General features: G+C 43.3%; 15 pseudogenes; all 15 read right to left on the bottom strand.

Annotated features, from left to right (window-relative positions):
- Positions 1-807: 807 nt before the first annotated feature.
- On the bottom strand, positions 808-1,071 carry LOC130285888 (U2 spliceosomal RNA; annotated as a pseudogene).
- A 1,464-nt stretch (positions 1,072-2,535) lies between these two features.
- LOC130285890 (U2 spliceosomal RNA) lies at positions 2,536-2,799 on the bottom strand (annotated as a pseudogene).
- Positions 2,800-4,235: 1,436 nt separating this feature from the next.
- On the bottom strand, positions 4,236-4,500 carry LOC130287854 (U2 spliceosomal RNA; annotated as a pseudogene).
- Positions 4,501-5,970: 1,470 nt separating this feature from the next.
- LOC130287855 (U2 spliceosomal RNA) lies at positions 5,971-6,235 on the bottom strand (annotated as a pseudogene).
- A 1,468-nt stretch (positions 6,236-7,703) lies between these two features.
- LOC130285891 (U2 spliceosomal RNA) lies at positions 7,704-7,967 on the bottom strand (annotated as a pseudogene).
- A 1,464-nt stretch (positions 7,968-9,431) lies between these two features.
- Positions 9,432-9,695, bottom strand: LOC130285892 (U2 spliceosomal RNA; annotated as a pseudogene).
- A 1,464-nt stretch (positions 9,696-11,159) lies between these two features.
- LOC130287856 (U2 spliceosomal RNA) lies at positions 11,160-11,424 on the bottom strand (annotated as a pseudogene).
- Positions 11,425-12,876: 1,452 nt separating this feature from the next.
- On the bottom strand, positions 12,877-13,140 carry LOC130285893 (U2 spliceosomal RNA; annotated as a pseudogene).
- A 1,476-nt stretch (positions 13,141-14,616) lies between these two features.
- Positions 14,617-14,880, bottom strand: LOC130285894 (U2 spliceosomal RNA; annotated as a pseudogene).
- A 1,473-nt stretch (positions 14,881-16,353) lies between these two features.
- Positions 16,354-16,617, bottom strand: LOC130285895 (U2 spliceosomal RNA; annotated as a pseudogene).
- A 1,468-nt stretch (positions 16,618-18,085) lies between these two features.
- On the bottom strand, positions 18,086-18,349 carry LOC130285896 (U2 spliceosomal RNA; annotated as a pseudogene).
- A 1,466-nt stretch (positions 18,350-19,815) lies between these two features.
- Positions 19,816-20,079, bottom strand: LOC130285897 (U2 spliceosomal RNA; annotated as a pseudogene).
- A 1,466-nt stretch (positions 20,080-21,545) lies between these two features.
- On the bottom strand, positions 21,546-21,809 carry LOC130285898 (U2 spliceosomal RNA; annotated as a pseudogene).
- A 1,471-nt stretch (positions 21,810-23,280) lies between these two features.
- Positions 23,281-23,545, bottom strand: LOC130287857 (U2 spliceosomal RNA; annotated as a pseudogene).
- Positions 23,546-25,017: 1,472 nt separating this feature from the next.
- LOC130285899 (U2 spliceosomal RNA) lies at positions 25,018-25,281 on the bottom strand (annotated as a pseudogene).
- Between the last annotated feature and the right edge of the window lie 1,034 nt (positions 25,282-26,315).

Consider the following 26,315-nt stretch of genomic DNA (forward strand, 5'->3'; position numbering starts at 1 on the left):
TCAGCCTCAACGGCTTTGTAGATTGCACTCATGTCAGCAACTCCATATACATTTTTTTTTCTTCATGCTTCTTTCTTCATCCTTTTTTCTTTCTGTCATTCAGACTTTCATTCATTCGATCTCTCTCACTCACTTGCTTTAACTCATTTGTTCTCACTCACTCACTCACTCACTCACTCAATCACTCACTCACTCATTCATTCACTCTCACTCACTCTCACTCTCTCACTCACTCGCTCACTAAGTCAGTCTCTCTCTCTCTCTCTCTTTTTCTTTTTATATATATTTTTTTCCGTCTTCTTCTTCTTCTTCTTCAGACCCTGTCATAGCACTAATGCCTTTCCAATACCACCAGCAGATGGAGACACTCCATTGCAACATTGGTTGTGAGCAGCAGTTTCTAAAAACAAATGCCTCATGGCGGATTTCCCATCCATCAATGGATGGTAAATTTTGTTTTTATCATTCACTGACCACAGAAACCAATGCATGGTCAAGCAACAGCAATGACACACCCTTGTGTATAGGCATGAGACCCTCATGTCATTTAACAGGATTCAGCACCACCCACAAGACAGCTACCTGTCATGTCATGTCAAACCTGCACAGGTGTGCTAGATTATTATTATTTAGTTTTATTTTATTTTTTTACACCAATCAGTGTGCAAACATGGTCATTAAAACGCTAAATGAATAGACGTTCATAAACCAGTCAGTGCAACTCATCATTTTGGTCTCCAATTCTCAAACTCAAATTCTCACCCACGGAGGATTAAATGAGAATCTTTCTTGTTTAACACTGGAATGGGGTGGTGCACTGTTCACTACCCGAAGATACTGCCACATCGGGTCAATGCATAGGGCGACAGAAGCAAGCTTCCAAATCAGCTCCCTTTCTCAAAAATCCATTTAATTTATGGTCCCCAGATAGGGAACGTATGTATCAGTATGTGCTCACAAGTCACCCAAGTGCAAGTATTCACACAAAAAAAAACGTGCCTCAGGATGCGATCTGTCGCAAGATCCTTTCTTTTTTTACACTTGATCTAAGCCAAAAGGCCTAGAGGGGATAACCGGGAAAGGGGTGGACCCAACCATGTCCCCTTCATGAGCACTCACATTACTCATAGGAATGGAAGGAAGGCTGGCAGCCAACCAGCCTCCCATACACTTTCTGGGTGGGTGGCAGTCAGCCACCCATACATACATACAGCACAGGCTAAACCCACATCATCACTTAAAAAAAGGACAGGCGACCATTGCACTCTGATGGAGCATTTAGCAATGCAATCCATAGCCTGGCTTTTGCCTGAACCCCCATCACTCCTCCTCTTGCATATAAGACAATATTTCAGATCTGCATATGAAAACAACACGCCTACCTTTGTTGCACATAGCTGCCTGCCTGTCTCTAGTTACCCCACTGGCTGTAGCTGCGTCCCTTCCGACATGGAATAACACCAACTGTAACGATAAACTGAAAATTAACAGTATAAACCTGCATCATTTTGGACTCTGGTATTTGCTGAATCCGGGTGACCTGACAATCGATGGTGGTGCCGCTGGTGATTCTGGCCTTCTTGGAATCTGTTGGGCCTATGTGTTAGCTCACACATCACTTGGGTATCCATGGTAACTACCACAACATGGTCATCTGCAGTTTACATCTAGCCCGTGGCATTGAATGGCATTTTAAAAGTGCTAAGGGTCCTGGTGCAATAATCCTCCCATGAGGATCAGCCTCAACGGCTTTGTAGATTGCACTCATGTCAGCAACTCCATATACATTTTTTTTTCTTCATGCTTCTTTCTTCATCCTTTTTTCTTTCTGTCATTCAGACTTTCATTCATTCGATCTCTCTCACTCACTTGCTTTAACTCATTTGTTCTCACTCACTCACTCACTCACTCAATCACTCACTCACTCATTCACTCTCACTCACTCTCACTCTCTCACTCACTCGCTCACTAAGTCAGTCTCTCTCTCTCTCTCTCTTTTTCTTTTTATATATATTTTTTTCCGTCTTCTTCTTCTTCTTCTTCAGACCCTGTCATAGCACTAATGCCTTTCCAATACCACCAGCAGATGGAGACACTCCATTGCAACATTGGTTGTGAGCAGCAGTTTCTAAAAACAAATGCCTCATGGCGGATTTCCCATCCATCAATGGATGGTAAATTTTGTTTTTATCATTCACTGACCACAGAAACCAATGCATGGTTAAGCAACAGCAATGACACACCCTTGTGTATAGGCATGAGACCCTCATGTCATTTAACAGGATTCAGCACCACCCACAAGACAGCTACCTGTCATGTCATGTCAAACCTGCACAGGTGTGCTAGATTATTATTATTTAGTTTTATTTTATTTTTTTACACCAATCAGTGTGCAAACATGGTCATTAAAACGCTAAATGAATAGACGTTCATAAACCAGTCAGTGCAACTCATCATTTTGGTCTCCAATTCTCAAACTCAAATTCTCACCCACGGAGGATTAAATGAGAATCTTTCTTGTTTAACACTGGAATGGGGTGGTGCACTGTTCACTACCCGAAGATACTGCCACATCGGGTCAATGCATAGGGCGACAGAAGCAAGCTTCCAAATCAGCTCCCTTTCTCAAAAATCCATTTAATTTATGGTCCCCAGATAGGGAACGTATGTATCAGTATGTGCTCACAAGTCACCCAAGTGCAAGTATTCACACAAAAAAAAACGTGCCTCAGGATGCGATCTGTCGCAAGATCCTTTCTTTTTTTACACTTGATCTAAGCCAAAAGGCCTAGAGGGGATAACCGGGAAAGGGGTGGACCCAACCATGTCCCCTTCATGAGCACTCACATTACTCATAGGAATGGAAGGAAGGCTGGCAGCCAACCAGCCTCCCATACACTTTCTGGGTGGGTGGCAGTCAGCCACCCATACATACATACAGCACAGGCTAAACCCACATCATCACTTAAAAAAAGGACAGGCGACCATTGCACTCTGATGGAGCATTTAGCAATGCAATCCATAGCCTGGCTTTTGCCTGAACCCCCATCACTCCTCCTCTTGCATATAAGATAATATTTCAGATCTGCATATGAAAACAACACGCCTACCTTTGTTGCACATAGCTGCCTGCCTGTCTCTAGTTACCCCACTGGCTGTAGCTGCGTCCCTTCCGACATGGAATAACACCAACTGTAACGATAAACTGAAAATTAACAGTATAAACCTGCATCATTTTGGACTCTGGTATTTGCTGAATCCGGGTGACCTGACAATCGATGGTGGTGCCGCTGGTGATTCTGGCCTTCTTGGAATCTGTTGGGCCTATGTGTTAGCTCACACATCACTTGGGTATCCATGGTAACTACCACAACATGGTCATCTGCAGTTTACATCTAGCCCGTGGCATTGAATGGCATTTTAAAAGTGCTAAGGGTCCTGGTGCAATAATCCTCCCATGAGGATCAGCCTCAACGGCTTTGTAGATTGCACTCATGTCAGCAACTCCATATACATTTTTTTTTCTTCATGCTTCTTTCTTCATCCTTTTTTCTTTCTGTCATTCAGACTTTCATTCATTCGATCTCTCTCACTCACTTGCTTTAACTCATTTGTTCTCACTCACTCACTCACTCTCACTCACTCTCACTCTCTCACTCACTCGCTCACTAAGTCAGTCTCTCTCTCTCTCTCTCTTTTTCTTTTTATATATATTTTTTTCCGTCTTCTTCTTCTTCTTCTTCAGACCCTGTCATAGCACTAATGCCTTTCCAATACCACCAGCAGATGGAGACACTCCATTGCAACATTGGTTGTGAGCAGCAGTTTCTAAAAACAAATGCCTCATGGCGGATTTCCCATCCATCAATGGATGGTAAATTTTGTTTTTATCATTCACTGACCACAGAAACCAATGCATGGTCAAGCAACAGCAATGACACACCCTTGTGTATAGGCATGAGACCCTCATGTCATTTAACAGGATTCAGCACCACCCACAAGACAGCTACCTGTCATGTCATGTCAAACCTGCACAGGTGTGCTAGATTATTATTATTTAGTTTTATTTTATTTTTTTACAGCAATCAGTGTGCAAACATGGTCATTAAAACGCTAAATGAATAGACGTTCATAAACCAGTCAGTGCAACTCATCATTTTGGTCTCCAATTCTCAAACTCAAATTCTCACCCACGGAGGATTAAATGAGAATCTTTCTTGTTTAACACTGGAATGGGGTGGTGCACTGTTCACTACCCGAAGATACTGCCACATCGGGTCAATGCATAGGGCGACAGAAGCAAGCTTCCAAATCAGCTCCCTTTCTCAAAAATCCATTTAATTTATGGTCCCCAGATAGGGAACGTATGTATCAGTATGTGCTCACAAGTCACCCAAGTGCAAGTATTCACACAAAAAAAAAACGTGCCTCAGGATGCGATCTGTCGCAAGATCCTTTCTTTTTTTACACTTGATCTAAGCCAAAAGGCCTAGAGGGGATAACCGGGAAAGGGGTGGACCCAACCATGTCCCCTTCATGAGCACTCACATTACTCATAGGAATGGAAGGAAGGCTGGCAGCCAACCAGCCTCCCATACACTTTCTGGGTGGGTGGCAGTCAGCCACCCATACATACATACAGCACAGGCTAAACCCACATCATCACTTAAAAAAAGGACAGGCGACCATTGCACTCTGATGGAGCATTTAGCAATGCAATCCATAGCCTGGCTTTTGCCTGAACCCCCATCACTCCTCCTCTTGCATATAAGACAATATTTCAGATCTGCATATGAAAACAACACGCCTACCTTTGTTGCACATAGCTGCCTGCCTGTCTCTAGTTACCCCACTGGCTGTAGCTGCGTCCCTTCCGACATGGAATAACAGCAACTGTAACGATAAACTGAAAATTAACAGTATAAACCTGCATCATTTTGGACTCTGGTATTTGCTGAATCCGGGTGACCTGACAATCGATGGTGGTGCCGCTGGTGATTCTGGCCTTCTTGGAATCTGTTGGGCCTATGTGTTAGCTCACACATCACTTGGGTATCCATGGTAACTACCACAACATGGTCATCTGCAGTTTACATCTAGCCCGTGGCATTGAATGGCATTTTAAAAGTGCTAAGGGTCCTGGTGCAATAATCCTCCCATGAGGATCAGCCTCAACGGCTTTGTAGATTGCACTCATGTCAGCAACTCCATATACATTTTTTTTTCTTCATGCTTCTTTCTTCATCCTTTTTTCTTTCTGTCATTCAGACTTTCATTCATTCGATCTCTCTCACTCACTTGCTTTAACTCATTTGTTCTCACTCACTCACTCACTCACTCAATCACTCACTCACTCATTCACTCTCACTCACTCTCACTCTCTCACTCACTCGCTCACTAAGTCAGTCTCTCTCTCTCTCTCTCTTTTTCTTTTTATATATATTTTTTTCCGTCTTCTTCTTCTTCTTCTTCTTCTTCAGACCCTGTCATAGCACTAATGCCTTTCCAATTCCACCAGCAGATGGAGACACTCCATTGCAACATTGGTTGTGAGCAGCAGTTTCTAAAAACAAATGCCTCATGGCGGATTTCCCATCCATCAATGGATGGTAAATTTTGTTTTTATCATTCACTGACCACAGAAACCAATGCATGGTCAAGCAACAGCAATGAAACACCCTTGTGTATAGGCATGAGACCCTCATGTCATTTAACAGGATTCAGCACCACCCACAAGACAGCTACCTGTCATGTCATGTCAAACCTGCACAGGTGTGCTAGATTATTATTATTTAGTTTTATTTTATTTTTTTACACCAATCAGTGTGCAAACATGGTCATTAAAACGCTAAATGAATAGACGTTCATAAACCAGTCAGTGCAACTCATCATTTTGGTCTCCAATTCTCAAACTCAAATTCTCACCCACGGAGGATTAAATGAGAATCTTTCTTGTTTAACACTGGAATGGGGTGGTGCACTGTTCACTACCCGAAGATACTGCCACATCGGGTCAATGCATAGGGCGACAGAAGCAAGCTTCCAAATCAGCTCCCTTTCTCAAAAATCCATTTAATTTATGGTCCCCAGATAGGGAACGTATGTATCAGTATGTGCTCACAAGTCACCCAAGTGCAAGTATTCACACAAAAAAAAAACGTGCCTCAGGATGCGATCTGTCGCAAGATCCTTTCTTTTTTTACACTTGATCTAAGCCAAAAGGCCTAGAGGGGATAACCGGGAAAGGGGTGGACCCAACCATGTCCCCTTCATGAGCACTCACATTACTCATAGGAATGGAAGGAAGGCTGGCAGCCAACCAGCCTCCCATACACTTTCTGGGTGGGTGGCAGTCAGCCACCCATACATACATACAGCACCGGCTAAACCCACATCATCACTTAAAAAAAGGACAGGCGACCATTGCACTCTGATGGAGCATTTAGCAATGCAATCCATAGCCTGGCTTTTGCCTGAACCCCCATCACTCCTCCTCTTGCATATAAGACAATATTTCAGATCTGCATATGAAAACAACACGCCTACCTTTGTTGCACATAGCTGCCTGCCTGTCTCTAGTTACCCCACTGGCTGTAGCTGCGTCCCTTCCGACATGGAATAACACCAACTGTAACGATAAACTGAAAATTAACAGTATAAACCTGCATCATTTTGGACTCTGGTATTTGCTGAATCCGGGTGACCTGACAATCGATGGTGGTGCCGCTGGTGATTCTGGCCTTCTTGGAATCTGTTGGGCCTATGTGTTAGCTCACACATCACTTGGGTATCCATGGTAACTACCACAACATGGTCATCTGCAGTTTACATCTAGCCCGTGGCATTGAATGGCATTTTAAAAGTGCTAAGGGTCCTGGTGCAATAATCCTCCCATGAGGATCAGCCTCAACGGCTTTGTAGATTGCACTCATGTCAGCAACTCCATATACATTTTTTTTTCTTCATGCTTCTTTCTTCATCCTTTTTTCTTTCTGTCATTCAGACTTTCATTCATTCGATCTCTCTCACTCACTTGCTTTAACTCATTTGTTCTCACTCACTCACTCACTCACTCAATCACTCACTCACTCATTCATTCACTCTCACTCACTCTCACTCTCTCACTCACTCGCTCACTAAGTCAGTCTCTCTCTCTCTCTCTCTTTTTCTTTTTATATATATTTTTTTCCGTCTTCTTCTTCTTCTTCTTCAGACCCTGTCATAGCACTAATGCCTTTCCAATACCACCAGCAGATGGAGACACTCCATTGCAACATTGGTTGTGAGCAGCAGTTTCTAAAAACAAATGCCTCATGGCGGATTTCCCATCCATCAATGGATGGTAAATTTTGTTTTTATCATTCACTGACCACAGAAACCAATGCATGGTCAAGCAACAGCAATGACACACCCTTGTGTATAGGCATGAGACCCTCATGTCATTTAACAGGATTCAGCACCACCCACAAGACAGCTACCTGTCATGTCATGTCAAACCTGCACAGGTGTGCTAGATTATTATTATTTAGTTTTATTTTATTTTTTTACACCAATCAGTGTGCAAACATGGTCATTAAAACGCTAAATGAATAGACGTTCATAAACCAGTCAGTGCAACTCATCATTTTGGTCTCCAATTCTCAAACTCAAATTCTCACCCACGGAGGATTAAATGAGAATCTTTCTTGTTTAACACTGGAATGGGGTGGTGCACTGTTCACTACCCGAAGATACTGCCACATCGGGTCAATGCATAGGGCGACAGAAGCAAGCTTCCAAATCAGCTCCCTTTCTCAAAAATCCATTTAATTTATGGTCCCCAGATAGGGAACGTATGTATCAGTATGTGCTCACAAGTCACCCAAGTGCAAGTATTCACACAAAAAAAAACGTGCCTCAGGATGCGATCTGTCGCAAGATCCTTTCTTTTTTTACACTTGATCTAAGCCAAAAGGCCTAGAGGGGATAACCGGGAAAGGGGTGGACCCAACCATGTCCCCTTCATGAGCACTCACATTACTCATAGGAATGGAAGGAAGGCTGGCAGCCAACCAGCCTCCCATACACTTTCTGGGTGGGTGGCAGTCAGCCACCCATACATACATACAGCACAGGCTAAACCCACATCATCACTTAAAAAAAGGACAGGCGACCATTGCACTCTGATGGAGCATTTAGCAATGCAATCCATAGCCTGGCTTTTGCCTGAACCCCCATCACTCCTCCTCTTGCATATAAGACAATATTTCAGATCTGCATATGAAAACAACACGCCTACCTTTGTTGCACATAGCTGCCTGCCTGTCTCTAGTTACCCCACTGGCTGTAGCTGCGTCCCTTCCGACATGGAATAACACCAACTGTAACGATAAACTGAAAATTAACAGTATAAACCTGCATCATTTTGGACTCTTGTATTTGCTGAATCCGGGTGACCTGACAATCGATGGTGGTGCCGCTGGTGATTCTGGCCTTCTTGGAATCTGTTGGGCCTATGTGTTAGCTCACACATCACTTGGGTATCCATGGTAACTACCACAACATGGTCATCTGCAGTTTACATCTAGCCCGTGGCATTGAATGGCATTTTAAAAGTGCTAAGGGTCCTGGTGCAATAATCCTCCCATGAGGATCAGCCTCAACGGCTTTGTAGATTGCACTCATGTCAGCAACTCCATATACATTTTTTTTTCTTCATGCTTCTTTCTTCATCCTTTTTTCTTTCTGTCATTCAGACTTTCATTCATTCGATCTCTCTCACTCACTTGCTTTAACTCATTTGTTCTCACTCACTCACTCACTCACTCAATCACTCACTCACTCATTCACTCTCACTCACTCTCACTCTCTCACTCACTCGCTCACTAAGTCAGTCTCTCTCTCTCTCTCTCTTTTTCTTTTTATATATATTTTTTTCCGTCTTCTTCTTCTTCTTCTTCAGACCCTGTCATAGCACTAATGCCTTTCCAATACCACCAGCAGATGGAGACACTCCATTGCAACATTGGTTGTGAGCAGCAGTTTCTAAAAACAAATGCCTCATGGCGGATTTCCCATCCATCAATGGATGGTAAATTTTGTTTTTATCATTCACTGACCACAGAAACCAATGCATGGTTAAGCAACAGCAATGACACACCCTTGTGTATAGGCATGAGACCCTCATGTCATTTAACAGGATTCAGCACCACCCACAAGACAGCTACCTGTCATGTCATGTCAAACCTGCACAGGTGTGCTAGATTATTATTATTTAGTTTTATTTTATTTTTTTACACCAATCAGTGTGCAAACATGGTCATTAAAACGCTAAATGAATAGACGTTCATAAACCAGTCAGTGCAACTCATCATTTTGGTCTCCAATTCTCAAACTCAAATTCTCACCCACGGAGGATTAAATGAGAATCTTTCTTGTTTAACACTGGAATGGGGTGGTGCACTGTTCACTACCCGAAGATACTGCCACATCGGGTCAATGCATAGGGCGACAGAAGCAAGCTTCCAAATCAGCTCCCTTTCTCAAAAATCCATTTAATTTATGGTCCCCAGATAGGGAACGTATGTATCAGTATGTGCTCACAAGTCACCCAAGTGCAAGTATTCACACAAAAAAAAACGTGCCTCAGGATGCGATCTGTCGCAAGATCCTTTCTTTTTTTACACTTGATCTAAGCCAAAAGGCCTAGAGGGGATAACCGGGAAAGGGGTGGACCCAACCATGTCCCCTTCATGAGCACTCACATTACTCATAGGAATGGAAGGAAGGCTGGCAGCCAACCAGCCTCCCATACACTTTCTGGGTGGGTGGCAGTCAGCCACCCATACATACATACAGCACAGGCTAAACCCACATCATCACTTAAAAAAAGGACAGGCGACCATTGCACTCTGATGGAGCATTTAGCAATGCAATCCATAGCCTGGCTTTTGCCTGAACCCCCATCACTCCTCCTCTTGCATATAAGACAATATTTCAGATCTGCATATGAAAACAACACGCCTACCTTTGTTGCACATAGCTGCCTGCCTGTCTCTAGTTACCCCACTGGCTGTAGCTGCGTCCCTTCCGACATGGAATAACACCAACTGTAACGATAAACTGAAAATTAACAGTATAAACCTGCATCATTTTGGACTCTGGTATTTGCTGAATCCGGGTGACCTGACAATCGATGGTGGTGCCGCTGGTGATTCTGGCCTTCTTGGAATCTGTTGGGCCTATGTGTTAGCTCACACATCACTTGGGTATCCATGGTAACTACCACAACATGGTCATCTGCAGTTTACATCTAGCCCGTGGCATTGAATGGCATTTTAAAAGTGCTAAGGGTCCTGGTGCAATAATCCTCCCATGAGGATCAGCCTCAACGGCTTTGTAGATTGCACTCATGTCAGCAACTCCATATACATTTTTTTTTCTTCATGCTTCTTTCTTCATCCTTTTTTCTTTCTGTCATTCAGACTTTCATTCATTCGATCTCTCTCACTCACTTGCTTTAACTCATTTGTTCTCACTCACTCACTCACTCACTCAATCACTCACTCACTCATTCACTCTCACTCACTCTCACTCTCTCACTCACTCGCTCACTAAGTCAGTCTCTCTCTCTCTCTCTCTTTTTCTTTTTATATATATTTTTTTCCGTCTTCTTCTTCTTCTTCTTCAGACCCTGTCATAGCACTAATGCCTTTCCAATACCACCAGCAGATGGAGACACTCCATTGCAACATTGGTTGTGAGCAGCAGTTTCTAAAAACAAATGCCTCATGGCGGATTTCCCATCCATCAATGGATGGTAAATTTTGTTTTTATCATTCACTGACCACAGAAACCAATGCATGGTCAAGCAACAGCAATGACACACCCTTGTGTATAGGCATGAGACCCTCATGTCATTTAACAGGATTCAGCACCACCCACAAGACAGCTACCTGTCATGTCATGTCAAACCTGCACAGGTGTGCTAGATTATTATTATTTAGTTTTATTTTATTTTTTTACACCAATCAGTGTGCAAACATGGTCATTAAAACGCTAAATGAATAGACGTTCATAAACCAGTCAGTGCAACTCATCATTTTGGTCTCCAATTCTCAAACTCAAATTCTCACCCACGGAGGATTAAATGAGAATCTTTCTTGTTTAACACTGGAATGGGGTGGTGCACTGTTCACTACCCGAAGATACTGCCACATCGGGTCAATGCATAGGGCGACAGAAGCAAGCTTCCAAATCAGCTCCCTTTCTCAAAAATCCATTTAATTTATGGTCCCCAGATAGGGAACGTATGTATCAGTATGTGCTCACAAGTCACCCAAGTGCAAGTATTCACACAAAAAAAAAACGTGCCTCAGGATGCGATCTGTCGCAAGATCCTTTCTTTTTTTACACTTGATCTAAGCCAAAAGGCCTAGAGGGGATAACCGGGAAAGGGGTGGACCCAACCATGTCCCCTTCATGAGCACTCACATTACTCATAGGAATGGAAGGAAGGCTGGCAGCCAACCAGCCTCCTATACACTTTCTGGGTGGGTGGCAGTCAGCCACCCATACATACATACAGCACAGGCTAAACCCACATCATCACTTAAAAAAAGGACAGGCGACCATTGCACTCTGATGGAGCATTTAGCAATGCAATCCATAGCCTGGCTTTTGCCTGAACCCCCATCACTCCTCCTCTTGCATATAAGACAATATTTCAGATCTGCATATGAAAACAACACGCCTACCTTTGTTGCACATAGCTGCCTGCCTTCCTCTAGTTACCCCACTGGCTGTAGCTGCGTCCCTTCCGACATGGAATAACACCAACTGTAACGATAAACTGAAAATTAACAGTATAAACCTGCATCATTTTGGACTCTGGTATTTGCTGAATCCGGGTGACCTGACAATCGATGGTGGTGCCGCTGGTGATTCTGGCCTTCTTGGAATCTGTTGGGCCTATGTGTTAGCTCACACATCACTTGGGTATCATGGTAACTACCACAACATGGTCATCTGCAGTTTACATCTAGCCCGTGGCATTGAATGGCATTTTAAAAGTGCTAAGGGTCCTGGTGCAATAATCCTCCCATGAGGATCAGCCTCAATGGCTTTGTAGATTGCACTCATGTCAGCAACTCCATATACATTTTTTTTTTCTTCATGCTTCTTTCTTCATCCTTTTTTCTTTCTGTCATTCAGACTTTCATTCATTCGATCTCTCTCACTCACTTGCTTTAACTCATTTGTTCTCACTCACTCACTCACTCACTCAATCACTCACTCACTCTCACTCTCTCACTCACTCGCTCACTAAGTCAGTCTCTCTCTCTCTCTCTCTTTTTCTTTTTATATATATTTTTTTCCGTCTTCTTCTTCTTCTTCTTCTTCTTCAGACCCTGTCATAGCACTAATGCCTTTCCAATACCACCAGCAGATGGAGACACTCCATTGCAACATTGGTTGTGAGCAGCAGTTTCTAAAAACAAATGCCTCATGGCGGATTTCCCATCCATCAATGGATGGTAAATTTTGTTTTTATCATTCACTGACCACAGAAACCAATGCATGGTCAAGCAACAGCAATGACACACCCTTGTGTATAGGCATGAGACCCTCATGTCATTTAACAGGATTCAGCACCACCCACAAGACAGCTACCTGTCATGTCATGTCAAACCTGCACAGGTGTGCTAGATTATTATTATTTAGTTTTATTTTATTTTTTTACACCAATCAGTGTGCAAACATGGTCATTAAAACGCTAAATGAATAGACGTTCATAAACCAGTCAGTGCAACTCATCATTTTGGTCTCCAATTCTCAAACTCAAATTCTCACCCACGGAGGATTAAATGAGAATCTTTCTTGTTTAACACTGGAATGGGGTGGTGCACTGTTCACTACCCGAAGATACTGCCACATCGGGTCAATGCATAGGGCGACAGAAGCAAGCTTCCAAATCAGCTCCCTTTCTCAAAAATCCATTTAATTTATGGTCCCCAGATAGGGAACGTATGTATCAGTATGTGCTCACAAGTCACCCAAGTGCAAGTATTCACACAAAAAAAAACGTGCCTCAGGATGCGATCTGTCGCAAGATCCTTTCTTTTTTTACACTTGATCTAAGCCAAAAGGCCTAGAGGGGATAACCGGGAAAGGGGTGGACCCAACCATGTCCCCTTCATGAGCACTCACATTACTCATAGGAATGGAAGGAAGGCTGGCAGCCAACCAGCCTCCCATACACTTTCTGGGTGGGTGGCAGTCAGCCACCCATACATACATACAGCACAGGCTAAACCCACATCATCACTTAAAAAAAGGACAGGCGACCATTGCACTCTGATGGAGCATTTAGCAATGCAATCCATAGCCTGGCTTTTGCCTGAACCGCCATCACTCCTCCTCTTGCATATAAGACAATATTTCAGATCTGCATATGAAAACAACACGCCTACCTTTGTTGCACATAGCTGCCTGCCTGTCTCTAGTTACCCCACTGGCTGTAGCTGCGTCCCTTCCGACATGGAATAACACCAACTGTAACGATAAACTGAAAATTAACAGTATAAACCTGCATCATTTTGGACTCTGGTATTTGCTGAATCCGGGTGACCTGACAATCGATGGTGGTGCCGCTGGTGATTCTGGCCTTCTTGAAATCTGTTGGGCCTATGTGTTAGCTCACACATCACTTGGGTATCCATGGTAACAACCACAACATGGTCATCTGCAGTTTACATCTAGCCCGTGGCATTGAATGGCATTTTAAAAGTGCTAAGGGTCCTGGTGCAATAATCCTCCCATGAGGATCAGCCTCAACGGCTTTGTAGATTGCACTCATGTCAGCAACTCCATATACATTTTTTTTTCTTCATGCTTCTTTCTTCATCCTTTTTTCTTTCTGTCATTCAGACTTTCATTCATTCGATCTCTCTCACTCACTTGCTTTAACTCATTTGTTCTCACTCACTCACTCACTCACTCAATCACTCACTCACTCATTCACTCTCACTCACTCTCACTCTCTCACTCACTCGCTCACTAAGTCAGTCTCTCTCTCTCTCTCTCTTTTTCTTTTTATATATATTTTTTTCCGTCTTCTTCTTCTTCTTCTTCTTCTTCTTCTTCAGACCCTGTCATAGCACTAATGCCTTTCCAATACCACCAGCAGATGGAGACACTCCATTGCAACATTGGTTGTGAGCAGCAGTTTCTAAAAACAAATGCCTCATGGCGGATTTCCCATCCATCAATGGATGGTAAATTTTGTTTTTATCATTCACTGACCACAGAAACCAATGCATGGTCAAGCAACAGCAATGACACACCCTTGTGTATAGGCATGAGACCCTCATGTCATTTAACAGGATTCAGCACCACCCACAAGACAGCTACCTGTCATGTCATGTCAAACCTACACAGGTGTGCTAGATTATTATTATTTAGTTTTATTTTATTTTTTTACACCAATCAGTGTGCAAACATGGTCATTAAAACGCTAAATGAATAGACGTTCATAAACCAGTCAGTGCAACTCATCATTTTGGTCTCCAATTCTCAAACTCAAATTCTCACCCACGGAGGATTAAATGAGAATCTTTCTTGTTTAACAATGGAATGGGGTGGTGCACTGTTCACTACCCGAAGATACTGCCACATCGGGTCAATGCATAGGGCGACAGAAGCAAGCTTCCAAATCAGCTCCCTTTCTCAAAAATCCATTTAATTTATGGTCCCCAGATAGGGAACGTATGTATCAGTATGTGCTCACAAGTCACCCAAGTGCAAGTATTCACACAAAAAAAAACGTGCCTCAGGATGCGATCTGTCGCAAGATCCTTTCTTTTTTTACACTTGATCTAAGCCAAAAGGCCTAGAGGGGATAACCGGGAAAGGGGTGGACCCAACCATGTCCCCTTCATGAGCACTCACATTACTCATAGGAATGGAAGGAAGGCTGGCAGCCAACCAGCCTCCCATACACTTTCTGGGTGGGTGGCAGTCAGCCACCCATACATACATACAGCACAGGCTAAACCCACATCATCACTTAAAAAAAGGACAGGCGACCATTGCACTCTGATGGAGCATTTAGCAATGCAATCCATAGCCTGGCTTTTGCCTGAACCCCCATCACTCCTCCTCTTGCATATAAGACAATATTTCAGATCTGCATATGAAAACAACACGCCTACCTTTGTTGCACATAGCTGCCTGCCTGTCTCTAGTTACCCCACTGGCTGTAGCTGCGTCCCTTCCGACATGGAATAACACCAACTGTAACGATAAACTGAAAATTAACAGTATAAACCTGCATCATTTTGGACTCTGGTATTTGCTGAATCCGGGTGACCTGACAATCGATGGTGGTGCCGCTGGTGATTCTGGCCTTCTTGGAATCTGTTGGGCCTATGTGTTAGCTCACACATCACTTGGGTATCCATGGTAACTACCACAACATGGTCATCTGCAGTTTACATCTAGCCCGTGGCATTGAATGGCATTTTAAAAGTGCTAAGGGTCCTGGTGCAATAATCCTCCCATGAGGATCAGCCTCAACGGCTTTGTAGATTGCACTCATGTCAGCAACTCCATATACATTTTTTTTTCTTCATGCTTCTTTCTTCATCCTTTTTTCTTTCTGTCATTCAGACTTTCATTCATTCGATCTCTCTCACTCACTTGCTTTAACTCATTTGTTCTCACTCACTCACTCACTCACTCAATCACTCACTCATTCACTCTCACTCACTCTCACTCTCTCACTCACTCGCTCACTAAGTCAGTCTCTCTCTCTCTCTCTTTTTCTTTTTATATATTTTTTTTTCCGTCTTCTTCTTCTTCTTCTTCTTCTTCTTCTTCTTCAGACCCTGTCATAGCACTAATGCCTTTCCAATACCACCAGCAGATGGAGACACTCCATTGCAACATTGGTTGTGAGCAGCAGTTTCTAAAAACAAATGCCTCATGGCGGATTTCCCATCCATCAATGGATGGTAAATTTTGTTTTTATCATTCACTGACCACAGAAACCAATGCATGGTCAAGCAACAGCAATGACACACCCTTGTGTATAGGCATGAGACCCTCATGTCATTTAACAGGATTCAGCACCACCCACAAGACAGCTACCTGTCATGTCATGTCAAACCTGCACAGGTGTGCTAGATTATTATTATTTAGTTTTATTTTATTTTTTTACACCAATCAGTGTGCAAACATGGTCATTAAAACGCTAAATGAATAGACGTTCATAAACCAGTCAGTGCAACTCATCATTTTGGTCTCCAATTCTCAAACTCAAATTCTCACCCACGGAGGATTAAATGAGAATCTTTCTTGTTTAACACTGGAATGGGGTGGTGCACTGTTCACTACCCGAAGATACTGCCACATCGGGTCAATGCATAGGGCGACAGAAGCAAGCTTCCAAATCAGCTCCCTTTCTCAAAAATCCATTTAATTTATGGTCCCCAGATAGGGAACGTATGTATCAGTATGTGCTCACAAGTCACCCAAGTGCAAGTATTCACACAAAAAAAAACGTGCCTCAGGATGCGATCTGTCGCAAGATCCTTTCTTTTTTTACACTTGATCTAAGCCAAAAGGCCTAGAGGGGATAACCGGGAAAGGGGTGGACCCAACCATGTCCCCTTCATGAGCACTCACATTACTCATAGGAATGGAAGGAAGGCTGGCAGCCAACCAGCCTCCCATACACTTTCTGGGTGGGTGGCAGTCAGCCACCCATACATACATACAGCACAGGCTAAACCCACATCATCACTTAAAAAAAGGACAGGCGACCATTGCACTCTGATGGAGCATTTAGCAATGCAATTCATAGCCTGGCTTTTGCCTGAACCCCCATCACTCCTCCTCTTGCATATAAGACAATATTTCAGATCTGCATATGAAAACAACACGCCTACCTTTGTTGCACATAGCTGCCTGCCTGTCTCTAGTTACCCCACTGGCTGTAGCTGCGTCCCTTCCGACATGGAATAACACCAACTGTAACGATAAACTGAAAATTAACAGTATAAACCTGCATCATTTTGGACTCTGGTATTTGCTGAATCCGGGTGACCTGACAATCGATGGTGGTGCCGCTGGTGATTCTGGCCTTCTTGGAATCTGTTGGGCCTATGTGTTAGCTCACACATCACTTGGGTATCCATGGTAACTACCACAACATGGTCATCTGCAGTTTACATCTAGCCCGTGGCATTGAATGGCATTTTAAAAGTGCTAAGGGTCCTGGTGCAATAATCCTCCCATGAGGATCAGCCTCAACGGCTTTGTAGATTGCACTCATGTCAGCAACTCCATATACATTTTTTTTTCTTCATGCTTCTTTCTTCATCCTTTTTTCTTTCTGTCATTCAGACTTTCATTCATTCGATCTCTCTCACTCACTTGCTTTAACTCATTTGTTCTCACTCACTCACTCACTCAATCACTCACTCACTCATTCACTCTCACTCACTCTCACTCTCTCACTCACTCGCTCACTAAGTCAGTCTCTCTCTCTCTCTCTCTCTTTTTCTTTTTATATATATTTTTTTCCGTCTTCTTCTTCTTCTTCTTCTTCTTCAGACCCTGTCATAGCACTAATGCCTTTCCAATACCACCAGCAGATGGAGACACTCCATTGCAACATTGGTTGTGAGCAGCAGTTTCTAAAAACAAATGCCTCATGGCGGATTTCCCATCCATCAATGGATGGTAAATTTTGTTTTTATCATTCACTGACCAAAGAAACCAATGCATGGTCAAGCAACAGCAATGACACACCCTTGTGTATAGGCATGAGACCCTCATGTCATTTAACAGGATTCAGCACCACCCACAAGACAGCTACCTGTCATGTCATGTCAAACCTGCACAGGTGTGCTAGATTATTATTATTTAGTTTTATTTTATTTTTTTACACCAATCAGTGTGCAAACATGGTCATTAAAACGCTAAATGAATAGACGTTCATAAACCAGTCAGTGCAACTCATCATTTTGGTCTCCAATTCTCAAACTCAAATTCTCACCCACGGAGGATTAAATGAGAATCTTTCTTGTTTAACACTGGAATGGGGTGGTGCACTGTTCACTACCCGAAGATACTGCCACATCGGGTCAATGCATAGGGCGACAGAAGCAAGCTTCCAAATCAGCTCCCTTTCTCAAAAATCCATTTAATTTATGGTCCCCAGATAGGGAACGTATGTATCAGTATGTGCTCACAAGTCACCCAAGTGCAAGTATTCACACAAAAAAAAACGTGCCTCAGGATGCGATCTGTCGCAAGATCCTTTCTTTTTTTACACTTGATCTAAGCCAAAAGGCCTAGAGGGGATAACCGGGAAAGGGGTGGACCCAACCATGTCCCCTTCATGAGCACTCACATTACTCATAGGAATGGAAGGAAGGCTGGCAGCCAACCAGCCTCCCATACACTTTCTGGGTGGGTGGCAGTCAGCCACCCATACATACATACAGCACAGGCTAAACCCACATCATCACTTAAAAAAAGGACAGGCGACCATTGCACTCTGATGGAGCATTTAGCAATGCAATCCATAGCCTGGCTTTTGCCTGAACCCCCATCACTCCTCCTCTTGCATATAAGACAATATTTCAGATCTGCATATGAAAACAACACGCCTACCTTTGTTGCACATAGCTGCCTGCCTGTCTCTAGTTACCCCACTGGCTGTAGCTGCGTCCCTTCCGACATGGAATAACACCAACTGTAACGATAAACTGAAAATTAACAGTATAAACCTGCATCATTTTGGACTCTGGTATTTGCTGAATCCGGGTGACCTGACAATCGATGGTGGTGCCGCTGGTGATTCTGGCCTTCTTGGAATCTGTTGGGCCTATGTGTTAGCTCACACATCACTTGGGTATCCATGGTAACTACCACAACATGGTCATCTGCAGTTTACATCTAGCCCGTGGCATTGAATGGCATTTTAAAAGTGCTAAGGGTCCTGGTGCAATAATCCTCCCATGAGGATCAGCCTCAACGGCTTTGTAGATTGCACTCATGTCAGCAACTCCATATACATTTTTTTTTCTTCATGCTTCTTTCTTCATCCTTTTTTCTTTCTGTCATTCAGACTTTCATTCATTCGATCTCTCTCACTCACTTGCTTTAACTCATTTGTTCTCACTCACTCACTCACTCACTCAATCACTCACTCACTCATTCACTCTCACTCACTCTCACTCTCTCACTCACTCGCTCACTAAGTCAGTCTCTCTCTCTCTCTCTCTCTTTTTCTTTTTATATATATTTTTTTCCGTCTTCTTCTTCTTCTTCTTCAGACCCTGTCATAGCACTAATGCCTTTCCAATACCACCAGCAGATGGAGACACTCCATTGCAACATTGGTTGTGAGCAGCAGTTTCTAAAAACAAATGCCTCATGGCGGATTTCCCATCCATCAATGGATGGTAAATTTTGTTTTTATCATTCACTGACCACAGAAACCAATGCATGGTCAAGCAACAGCAATGACACACCCTTGTGTATAGGCATGAGACCCTCATGTCATTTAACAGGATTCAGCACCACCCACAAGACAGCTACCTGTCATGTCATGTCAAACCTGCACAGGTGTGCTAGATTATTATTATTTAGTTTTATTTTATTTTTTTACACCAATCAGTGTGCAAACATGGTCATTAAAACGCTAAATGAATAGACGTTCATAAACCAGTCAGTGCAACTCATCATTTTGGTCTCCAATTCTCAAACTCAAATTCTCACCCACGGAGGATTAAATGAGAATCTTTCTTGTTTAACACTGGAATGGGGTGGTGCACTGTTCACTACCCGAAGATACTGCCACATCGGGTCAATGCATAGGGCGACAGAAGCAAGCTTCCAAATCAGCTCCCTTTCTCAAAAATCCATTTAATTTATGGTCCCCAGATAGGGAACGTATGTATCAGTATGTGCTCACAAGTCACCCAAGTGCAAGTATTCACACAAAAAAAAACGTGCCTCAGGATGCGATCTGTCGCAAGATCCTTTCTTTTTTTACACTTGATCTAAGCCAAAAGGCCTAGAGGGGATAACCGGGAAAGGGGTGGACCCAACCATGTCCCCTTCATGAGCACTCACATTACTCATAGGAATGGAAGGAAGGCTGGCAGCCAACCAGCCTCCCATACACTTTCTGGGTGGGTGGCAGTCAGCCACCCATACATACATACAGCACAGGCTAAACCCACATCATCACTTAAAAAAAGGACAGGCGACCATTGCACTCTGATGGAGCATTTAGCAATGCAATCCATAGCCTGGCTTTTGCCTGAACCCCCATCACTCCTCCTCTTGCATATAAGACAATATTTCAGATCTGCATATGAAAACAACACGCCTACCTTTGTTGCACATAGCTGCCTGCCTGTCTCTAGTTACCCCACTGGCTGTAGCTGCGTCCCTTCCGACATGGAATAACACCAACTGTAACGATAAACTGAAAATTAACAGTATAAACCTGCATCATTTTGGACTCTGGTATTTGCTGAATCCGGGTGACCTGACAATCGATGGTGGTGCCGCTGGTGATTCTGGCCTTCTTGGAATCTGTTGGGCCTATGTGTTAGCTCACACATCACTTGGGTATCCATGGTAACTACCACAACATGGTCATCTGCAGTTTACATCTAGCCCGTGGCATTGAATGGCATTTTAAAAGTGCTAAGGGTCCTGGTGCAATAATCCTCCCATGAGGATCAGCCTCAACGGCTTTGTAGATTGCACTCATGTCAGCAACTCCATATACATTTTTTTTTCTTCATGCTTCTTTCTTCATCCTTTTTTCTTTCTGTCATTCAGACTTTCATTCATTCGATCTCTCTCACTCACTTGCTTTAACTCATTTGTTCTCACTCACTCACTCACTCAATCACTCACTCACTCATTCACTCTCACTCACTCTCACTCTCTCACTCACTCGCTCACTAAGTCAGTCTCTCTCTCTCTCTCTCTTTTTCTTTTTATATATATTTTTTTCCGTCTTCTTCTTCTTCTTCTTCTTCTTCAGACCCTGTCATAGCACTAATGCCTTTCCAATACCACCAGCAGATGGAGACACTCCATTGCAACATTGGTTGTGAGCAGCAGTTTCTAAAAACAAATGCCTCATGGCGGATTTCCCATCCATCAATGGATGGTAAATTTTGTTTTTATCATTCACTGACCACAGAAACCAATGCATGGTCAAGCAACAGCAATGACACACCCTTGTGTATAGGCATGAGACCCTCATGTCATTTAACAGGATTCAGCACCACCCACAAGACAGCTACCTGTCATGTCATGTCAAACCTGCACAGGTGTGCTAGATTATTATTATTTAGTTTTATTTTATTTTTTTACACCAATCAGTGTGCAAACATGGTCATTAAAACGCTAAATGAATAGACGTTCATAAACCAGTCAGTGCAACTCATCATTTTGGTCTCCAATTCTCAAACTCAAATTCTCACCCACGGAGGATTAAATGAGAATCTTTCTTGTTTAACAATGGAATGGGGTGGTGCACTGTTCACTACCCGAAGATACTGCCACATCGGGTCAATGCATAGGGCGACAGAAGCAAGCTTCCAAATCAGCTCCCTTTCTCAAAAATCCATTTAATTTATGGTCCCCAGATAGGGAACGTATGTATCAGTATGTGCTCACAAGTCACCCAAGTGCAAGTATTCACACAAAAAAAAACGTGCCTCAGGATGCGATCTGTCGCAAGATCCTTTCTTTTTTTACACTTGATCTAAGCCAAAAGGCCTAGAGGGGATAACCGGGAAAGGGGTGGACCCAACCATGTCCCCTTCATGAGCACTCACATTACTCATAGGAATGGAAGGAAGGCTGGCAGCCAACCAGCCTCCCATACACTTTCTGGGTGGGTGGCAGTCAGCCACCCATACATACATACAGCACAGGCTAAACCCACATCATCACTTAAAAAAAGGACAGGCGACCATTGCACTCTGATGGAGCATTTAGCAATGCAATCCATAGCCTGGCTTTTGCCTGAACCCCCATCACTCCTCCTCTTGCATATAAGACAATATTTCAGATCTGCATATGAAAACAACACGCCTACCTTTGTTGCACATAGCTGCCTGCCTGTCTCTAGTTACCCCACTGGCTGTAGCTGCGTCCCTTCCGACATGGAATAACACCAACTGTAACGATAAACTGAAAATTAACAGTATAAACCTGCATCATTTTGGACTCTGGTATTTGCTGAATCCGGGTGACCTGACAATCGATGGTGGTGCCGCTGGTGATTCTGGCCTTCTTGGAATCTGTTGGGCCTATGTGTTAGCTCACACATCACTTGGGTATCCATGGTAACTACCACAACATGGTCATCTGCAGTTTACATCTAGCCCGTGGCATTGAATGGCATTTTAAAAGTGCTAAGGGTCCTGGTGCAATAATCCTCCCATGAGGATCAGCCTCAACGGCTTTGTAGATTGCACTCATGTCAGCAACTCCATATACATTTTTTTTTCTTCATGCTTCTTTCTTCATCCTTTTTTCTTTCTGTCATTCAGACTTTCATTCATTCGATCTCTCTCACTCACTTGCTTTAACTCATTTGTTCTCACTCACTCACTCACTCACTCACTCAATCACTCACTCACTCATTCACTCTCACTCACTCTCACTCTCTCACTCACTCGCTCACTAAGTCAGTCTCTCTCTCTCTCTCTCTTTTTCTTTTTATATATATTTTTTTCCGTCTTCTTCTTCTTCTTCTTCTTCAGACCCTGTCATAGCACTAATGCCTTTCCAATACCACCAGCAGATGGAGACACTCCATTGCAACATTGGTTGTGAGCAGCAGTTTCTAAAAACAAATGCCTCATGGCGGATTTCCCATCCATCAATGGATGGTAAATTTTGTTTTTATCATTCACTGACCACAGAAACCAATGCATGGTCAAGCAACAGCAATGACACACCCTTGTGTATAGGCATGAGACCCTCATGTCATTTAACAGGATTCAGCACCACCCACAAGACAGCTACCTGTCATGTCATGTCAAACCTGCACAGGTGTGCTAGATTATTATTATTTAGTTTTATTTTATTTTTTTACACCAATCAGTGTGCAAACATGGTCATTAAAACGCTAAATGAATAGACGTTCATAAACCAGTCAGTGCAACTCATCATTTTGGTCTCCAATTCTCAAACTCAAATTCTCACCCACGGAGGATTAAATGAGAATCTTTCTTGTTTAACACTGGAATGGGGTGGTGCACTGTTCACTACCCGAAGATACTGCCACATCGGGTCAATGCATAGGGCGACAGAAGCAAGCTTCCAAATCAGCTCCCTTTCTCAAAAATCCATTTAATTTATGGTCCCCAGATAGGGAACGTATGTATCAGTATGTGCTCACAAGTCACCCAAGTGCAAGTATTCACACAAAAAAAAAACGTGCCTCAGGATGCGATCTGTCGCAAGATCCTTTCTTTTTTTACACTTGATCTAAGCCAAAAGGCCTAGAGGGGATAACCGGGAAAGGGGTGGACCCAACCATGTCCCCTTCATGAGCACTCACATTACTCATAGGAATGGAAGGAAGGCTGGCAGCCAACCAGCCTCCCATACACTTTCTGGGTGGGTGGCAGTCAGCCACCCATACATACATACAGCACAGGCTAAACCCACATCATCACTTAAAAAAAGGACAGGCGACCATTGCACTCTGATGGAGCATTTAGCAATGCAATCCATAGCCTGGCTTTTGCCTGAACCCCCATCACTCCTCCTCTTGCATATAAGACAATATTTCAGATCTGCATATGAAAACAACACGCCTACCTTTGTTGCACATAGCTGCCTGCCTGTCTCTAGTTACCCCACTGGCTGTAGCTGCGTCCCTTCCGACATGGAATAACACCAACTGTAACGATAAACTGAAAATTAACAATATAAACCTGCATCATTTTGGACTCTGGTATTTGCTGAATCCGGGTGACCTGACAATCGATGGTGGTGCCGCTGGTGATTCTGGCCTTCTTGGAATCTGTTGGGCCTATGTGTTAGCTCACACATCACTTGGGTATCCATGGTAACTACCACAACATGGTCATCTGCAGTTTACATCTAGCCCGTGGCATTGAATGGCATTTTAAAAGTGCTAAGGGTCCTGGTGCAATAATCCTCCCATGAGGATCAGCCTCAACGGCTTTGTAGATTGCACTCATGTCAGCAACTCCATATACATTTTTTTTTCTTCATGCTTCTTTCTTCATCCTTTTTTCTTTCTGTCATTCAGACTTTCATTCATTCGATCTCTCTCACTCACTTGCTTTAACTCATTTGTTCTCACTCACTCACTCACTCACTCAATCACTCACTCACTCATTCACTCTCACTCACTCTCACTCTCTCACTCACTCGCTCACTAAGTCAGTCTCTCTCTCTCTCTCTCTCTTTTTCTTTTTATATATATTTTTTTCCGTCTTCTTCTTCTTCTTCTTCTTCTTCAGACCCTGTCATAGCACTAATGCCTTTCCAATACCACCAGCAGATGGAGACACTCCATTGCAACATTGGTTGTGAGCAGCAGTTTCTAAAAACAAATGCCTCATGGCGGATTTCCCATCCATCAATGGATGGTAAATTTTGTTTTTATCATTCACTGACCACAGAAACCAATGCATGGTCAAGCAACAGCAATGACACACCCTTGTGTATAGGCATGAGACCCTCATGTCATTTAACAGGATTCAGCACCACCCACAAGACAGCTACCTGTCATGTCATGTCAAACCTGCACAGGTGTGCTAGATTATTATTATTTAGTTTTATTTTATTTTTTTACACCAATCAGTGTGCAAACATGGTCATTAAAACGCTAAATGAATAGACGTTCATAAACCAGTCAGTGCAACTCATCATTTTGGTCTCCAATTCTCAAACTCAAATTCTCACCCACGGAGGATTAAATGAGAATCTTTCTTGTTTAACACTGGAATGGGGTGGTGCACTGTTCACTACCCGAAGATACTGCCACATCGGGTCAATGCATAGGGCGACAGAAGCAAGCTTCCAAATCAGCTCCCTTTCTCAAAAATCCATTTAATTTATGGTCCCCAGATAGGGAACGTATGTATCAGTATGTGCTCACAAGTCACCCAAGTGCAAGTATTCACACAAAAAAAAACGTGCCTCAGGATGCGATCTGTCGCAAGATCCTTTCTTTTTTTACACTTGATCTAAGCCAAAAGGCCTAGAGGGGATAACCGGGAAAGGGGTGGACCCAACCATGTCCCCTTCATGAGCACTCACATTACTCATAGGAATGGAAGGAAGGCTGGCAGCCAACCAGCCTCCCATACACTTTCTGGGTGGGTGGCAGTCAGCCACCCATACATACATACAGCACAGGCTAAACCCACATCATCACTTAAAAAAAGGACAGGCGACCATTGCACTCTGATGGAGCATTTAGCAATGCAATCCATAGCCTGGCTTTTGCCTGAACCCCCATCACTCCTCCTCTTGCATATAAGACAATATTTCAGATCTGCATATGAAAACAACACGCCTACCTTTGTTGCACATAGCTGCCTGCCTGTCTCTAGTTACCCCACTGGCTGTAGCTGCGTCCCTTCCGACATGGAATAACACCAACTGTAACGATAAACTGAAAATTAACAGTATAAACCTGCATCATTTTGGACTCTGGTATTTGCTGAATCCGGGTGACCTGACAATCGATGGTGGTGCCGCTGGTGATTCTGGCCTTCTTGGAATCTGTTGGGCCTATGTGTTAGCTCACACATCACTTGGGTATCCATGGTAACTACCACAACATGGTCATCTGCAGTTTACATCTAGCCCGTGGCATTGAATGGCATTTTAAAAGTGCTAAGGGTCCTGGTGCAATAATCCTCCCATGAGGATCAGCCTCAACGGCTTTGTAGATTGCACTCATGTCAGCAACTCCATATACATTTTTTTTTCTTCATGCTTCTTTCTTCATCCTTTTTTCTTTCTGTCATTCAGACTTTCATTCATTCGATCTCTCTCACTCACTTGCTTTAACTCATTTGTTCTCACTCACTCACTCACTCACTCAATCACTCACTCACTCATTCACTCTCACTCACTCTCACTCTCTCACTCACTCGCTCACTAAGTCAGTCTCTCTCTCTCTCTCTCTCTTTTTCTTTTTATATATATTTTTTTCCGTCTTCTTCTTCTTCTTCTTCAGACCCTGTCATAGCACTAATGCCTTTCCAATACCACCAGCAGATGGAGACACTCCATTG

Source organism: Hyla sarda, chromosome 8 (genome assembly GCF_029499605.1).
Source record: "Hyla sarda isolate aHylSar1 chromosome 8, aHylSar1.hap1, whole genome shotgun sequence".
Lineage (NCBI taxonomy): Eukaryota > Metazoa > Chordata > Amphibia > Anura > Hylidae > Hyla > Hyla sarda.